Source organism: Zea mays, chromosome 1, assembly GCF_902167145.1.
Source record: "Zea mays cultivar B73 chromosome 1, Zm-B73-REFERENCE-NAM-5.0, whole genome shotgun sequence".
NCBI classification, from domain to species: domain Eukaryota; kingdom Viridiplantae; phylum Streptophyta; class Magnoliopsida; order Poales; family Poaceae; genus Zea; species Zea mays.
This window is the reverse complement of record NC_050096.1, coordinates 253,526,075-253,532,074: the sequence shown is the minus strand read 5'-3', so window position 1 is coordinate 253,532,074 and position 6,000 is coordinate 253,526,075. Positions and strand designations below refer to the sequence as shown.

Here is a 6,000-nt window from a genome sequence, read left to right as displayed (position 1 = left end):
CACTTCCATACAGGTCGGCCGACATATCTGCCAGACGATAGTCGTGGTACACTTTCTAACATCAACTATGAATGACACTTCCAAAATGTAGACTAAATCATTCATACAAAGTTTGACAGTAACATACATCTTATCGTTGGATTCCACCCAATCACACCAAAGGAACATGATTTTTCTATGTTTAATTGTGCATGGTTCACCATACAAAAGCAATTATTTCCAAGAGTAAATATGAAATATCCTGTTACCTGACAAGATACTCAGGAACAACAACACCTCCCAGGCAGCCAAAAATTGCAAAAACTGAAGGCAGAGAGTGAGATGGTTGTGTCGACATGACATGCAACAACTCATATTTGTGTTAGATTATTAATAACAGTGATTGAAAATCCAATCCCAATAGAGCATATTGCAAAGAGAAACCAAAAAATAGTCTTCAGTATTGCTTCCGAAAACCTGAATTCTTCACCCCTTCTTCCTCTTCTTGGCTTTATAGCCCTTTCACCCTCAGCTAAGGGACTCAGGAATAAGAACACCTCCCCCAGTCAGCCAAAAAAGTTGCAGATACTGAAGATAAAGAGCAAGATGGTGGTGTCGGCAGCACCTGCAGTAGTTCATATTTGTGCTAGATTATTAAGAACAATGATTCTAGATTCAATCCCAACAAAGCACATTGCAAAGAGAAGCCAGAAATTGGCCTTCAATATTGAATACAAAAACGGACATGAGTGCCGGTCTAAAGTATTGAAAGTAAAATGTTAATCCCCTTGTTGTTTTGTTGCATGTCATTAAGCGAAGCAACAAATCGCAAGGCACTTTCAAGCAGACACTATGATAGGACTTACTTCCGCGTATAGAAACGCCACTTGCTCGCTGCCCAACCACGTACTTTCTTTGCAGGAAAACATGATTAGAATCTAGACAACAAAAATCAAAAACCAAAAGAGGTAGACAACCCCTCCTTTTCTAGATTAAAAAGGAAAAGAGGATTAGAATCTGAACAACAAAAATCGAAAACCAAAAAGAGGTAAGTAACCCCTTTTTTCCTGATTTAAAAATAAAATATTTGGGGAACGAATAGTAGAGAAATTAGAAAACGAAACAAACTACACTCATTGTTGATTCTGCTAACAGAGGAGGAGAAAAGGGTGAGGGGCTAGGGAAAGAGTTTCTAGAGAAAACGCTTGGAGGCACTGACGTCGAACTTGATAAGGTTCTTTAATACGCAGCAACAGGTAGAAAATATAAGGGAAAAAAGGGTATTTAGTTTCGGATGAATCTCACAAACGAAGAATACGAACCCCAAAACCACGAAGCCGAGCAAACACTGAACAAAACGATGGCGCCGAACTGGATAAGTAGAATATGCATTGACCATGAGAGAAAGACCTTGCCTTCACCATTGATTGGAAATCGTACACCTGAAAACATCTGGGCGACGTGGACACCGCGAGAGCGGCTGTTTTGAACTAGATTTCGTATATAAGGAACTATGGTTTCAGTAATTAAACAGAAAAATGGAAGCACGACATCATGGCAGCTACGAAATAATTCATATGAACGAATGTACACTAAAAGAAATTGTATATGTGTAGATGCGTAACAGATTGAGAGATTATGTTGCAGAATATAACCTTTTGGGTAACTATTCAATTGTATCGGTTGGACCTTTCCATTTCTCATTAAGTACTGCAAAAAAAATATACATAAAGAAGTTACTTGTAAAGAAGTGGAAAGCGTGTAGTGATTTGTTATTTGTAAATAAAAGTATTGCAGGAGTACATGACATAGGATTCCATTGTAACAGATGCATCTCAAAATTCAGGATGGCTGCGTCAATCAGTTATAGACACTCAAAAGATTGGCAAGAAGAAATAAAGCAATGGCATCCTACTGAGCTACAAAACTTCAATGCAATGTTCATTATTTAAAGAAGACAGCTCAAACAACAACAAATATTACCATTTCCCACAACAACTAACTGTATTACAATTTGTTAGCAGACAGTACGACACTGCAAGTTTTTACACTTGATGATGCCAAAATTATTTGTTATAAAAATGTGCATATATCTGTTATAAAAATTGTGCATATGGAGTAATTGAACAGGTGAAGGATGGGGTGACTTTAGTTTAGGTAGAATAGGAAAATCCTACAACATTCTCTAAATAATTGCGAATCAGTTATGTTCATTATTCAATAGTAAAGCATGGAAACACAGGAGGCACAAGGTTCCTTTGACTTAGAGAATTGTATATCATGAAGAACAAAGTGAAGTACTGTGTATGATTTTGAATAGATATTTAGAGGTTTAAAAAAATAAAAGAAGCAACTCGTTCATGAAGGAGGACTTGCAAGACAACACACATATTCTCGCTCCCTGTTTTTGGAGCCTGATTCCTTTCACTGCCATCAATGTTCAAAATCTCAGTCTAGGTATTTTAGCGAATGGGTTCTGTAGCAGCTATAGCTGCAGCTAAGGCTTATATAGTTTTTTTTTGCAAAAATTAAACATAAATATTTAGAGTACGCAATACGTATCATAATTCATATTGGATCAAATTTGAGCTCCATGACCAGACCACCAACTAAACAGATTCTTGTGTTCAATTACAGGAGGCTGCACATCAACTCAACAGATTCTTGTGTTCAATTACAGGACAAGAATATTTGGGCTGCGCCATATGAACACTAACAGTCCAACACACAAGATCAAGCAAAAGTTGAGAACTTAAGAGATCTTTTTTTCTTGTATTTTCTAACACAAATACTACTCGTACATGCTGACAAGCTTGTTCGAATTTGTACAAATTCATTTATGAGGAAATGTAAACAACTTTAACGTGTGAGGACATGGTTTTATATGGTTAATTAATTATTCACTTCCGTTTAGGTGCTTCATGTCTTCTTGTGTTGTTCTCCTTAAATTTAAGTTGGGTGTGCTTGGTGAGTGATGAAACAGACAGTCTCTGTCCACCTTTTTTTGGGTTGAGCAAACAAGGTTGTAAAGCCGACGATTGTATACAAATGAGCAAACTATAAATACCACACAGTTGGGTGAGATCAAAAGTATTTGTAAAACCATCTTGTTCTGTAATCATTCAAATGCTTCTCCTGAGACATAGTTCAAATTTAAATTCTTTAGTAGATGCGAAGAAATTAAAAAATACTAAAAAATTAGACTGAAACAAACATTGAGCTTACCTCTTTCTCAAAGAATCTGGATAAATTAAGGCAGGAGGACATTCCAATGAGCTAGGAGTATTGATTTGGTTTATTGCTATCTTGTCTTGAATGTTAGTATGCTTTAAAAAACATAGACAAATTTCAGTCTTTATCAGTCTCGTAGAAGCCTAAAACCATGGATATGGAAAATGTAAGTACAATTGACATAGGTTACCTGGGTTATGTTCAGGTTGTTTTCAGCGATGCTGATATCTTATTCTTTAGCATTAAAATGGCACAATAGGAGCATGGCCTTGATTGAACCAATCATATGCCCCTATTCCATCCGCATCTATGCATGTAATCAAGTTAGGATACATGATTTTTGCTTAGTATGTCTTGGGCACCTTGAGAGAGGCACTTGGAATGTGAGTGTTCCCCTTTGAGAATCCGAGAAGAATAAACATCATGTCGTTAAGATTAGATAGTCAAATATGGATAGACGCTGATAAGGTTGCAAAGAAATGTGGCATCACTTGGTGACCTATTCTCCATCTCCATATGGCAGAACATGTCAACAACAATTAGTGTGGTCCAATTCAGACATTATTCTTCATATCCTCAAATACCTCCACTAGCACTGAGTAAGCAGATTCCATCAGGTCAAGAAGATTCCCGCATCCCTGTCCTAGATCAACAGTAAGTAGATTTGCATAGGCCGAAAGGACTGACGGTAATGGAAATCTACAAGGCTCGAGGCCTTCAACATGCACCCATCAAAATACCTCAATTGCCTCTTTTGGACGCCTTATGTGCGCTTACTCCCACGGCTACCATCGTACAGGACACCACATTTTGTTGGGACATAATATCGAGCATCTCTCGCGCGCTGGTGATGCGATCGAACTGGTGCAGTGTGGGCACGAACTCGATGTCTCCATCTTCGTCGACGAAGAAGCTGAGGAGGAGAGGCGCCCTATGGTGAACATGGAAGCGGCAGATGGGGTTGGAGACGAGGAGGCGACAGCGCTTGCAGACGAGGGAGGTGTGGGACGACGATGAGGGACGACAGGAGCCACTGCAGAGAAAGGCGAACATGGCGGCGAGGGAGAGCGCGAGGAGAAGAAGCGCCTGGAAGTCTCCAACACTGTGGAGATGCATAGGATTTATTTATTTGTGTGGAGCATGCAGATTGGAGGATTAGGATGGCACACATCCACTGATCGAACGGTGCATGATTTCTTGATGATGTGGATAGCTTCATTGTTGAACCGACTTTAATATAAATGAAATTTATTTATTTGTGTGGAGCATGCAGATTGGAGGATTAGCATGGCACACATCCAATGATCGAACGGTGCATGATTTCTTGATGACGTGGATAGCTTCATTGTTACCGTTTTGAACCGGCTTTAATATAAAGGAAATTTATTTATTTGTGTGGAACATGCAGATTGGAGGATTAGGTTGGCACGCATCCACTGATCAAACAGTGCATGATTTCTTGATGATATGGATAGCTTCATTGTTGAATCGGCTTTAATATAAAGGAAATTTATTTATTTGTGTGGAGCATGCAGATTGGAGGATTAGGATGGCACGCATCCACTGATCAAACGGTGCATGATTTCTTGATAACGTGGATAGCTTCATTGTTACCGTTTTGAACCGGCTTTAATATAAAGGAAATACTGTGAAGGCCGAATGACACACGTATTCAGCTGGTACATACTCGAAATCATGGATTAATTACCAAGCTAGCTAACGTCATCAATCTTTTTATCCGCAATTTTCATTTTAAAAGAGTAACTACTTTAGTACAACTATACTTAGCTACGCGTCTGCGCCAGATAATTACCATAAGAGAGCAACTAATTTACGACCTGTTTGCTCCACTGCCTAACTTACCACACTTTGCCTAACTTTTCTGCCTAAGGTTAGTTATTCAATTCAAATGACTAACCTTAGTTAAAGTGTGGCTAGTTAGCCACGAACCAAACACACAAGTAAATTGGATACACAAGAATAACAACATAAGCACAAATATATAAACAAGTTAATACAAGTTTGTGTAAGAGAATTACAAGGCAACGGAAAAACAAGTTGACATGACGATTTTCATCTAGATGTTTGGTGGTTTACCAACCACTTAATTCATACTGAGGCAAGCCAAGGTTTTCCATAGATCCTCTCGCTAATTGTGACCATACAAGACAATGATAACTAGAAACCATAGCAATAAACGGACAACTAACTAGAATAATTGTGTTTGTCCACTTCCTTTCTTGTAATGTCTGTTTTTAGAATAACTCACCTTATAAAATGACTTATCTCTTAGTATTTCTCATGAATGTCTGAGGCTAAAAGATAGAATGACTGAGTATTTATAAAATGACTGAGTTTGCCACCTGCTTTCATGTAATGTATGGTTTTTAGAATAACTGACTCACTAAATAACTTCTATCTCAATTATTCTCATGAACGTCTGAGGCTAAAAGATGAAATGACTGAGTATTCATATAACGACTGAGTTTGTTCACTTTATTTCTTGTAATGCTTGTTTTTTAGAATGACGGACTCACCAAATGGCTTTGTCGGAGAGGAAATTCTCCGGTCAGGTGGCGGAACGCACCCGCCCTAAATCCTAAGATGAGGAGGGGCCTAAGCGTTTTGCATGTCTACTAAGTGATGAACGAACACAAGAACACATAAGGGTTTAGAGTGGTTTGGGCCGCCGGAGCGTAATACCCTACTCCACTGTGTGATATATTGAGCTTGAGAGCTTGTATGAACTTGTGAGCCTGAGCTGGGTCTAAGTGTATCTGAGTCTTAGTG

General features: G+C 38.6%; 1 pseudogene across 2 annotated transcripts in view; it reads right to left on the bottom strand.

Annotated features, from left to right (window-relative positions):
* Positions 1 to 324: 324 nt before the first annotated feature.
* LOC100194396 (uncharacterized) overlaps positions 325 to 6,000 on the bottom strand; it is a 24,600-nt pseudogene continuing 18,924 nt past the window's right edge. Inside the window, exons 4-5 of one of the 2 annotated variants that reach the window (NR_157181.2) lie at positions 1,635 to 1,689; positions 325 to 604 (exon numbers count right to left, since the gene is read on the bottom strand). The product of NR_157181.2 is annotated as an uncharacterized protein, transcript variant 2 (transcript). The remainder of the gene's footprint in view (positions 605 to 1,634; positions 1,690 to 6,000) is intronic. The other variant, NR_148481.2, reaches the window with a different exon arrangement.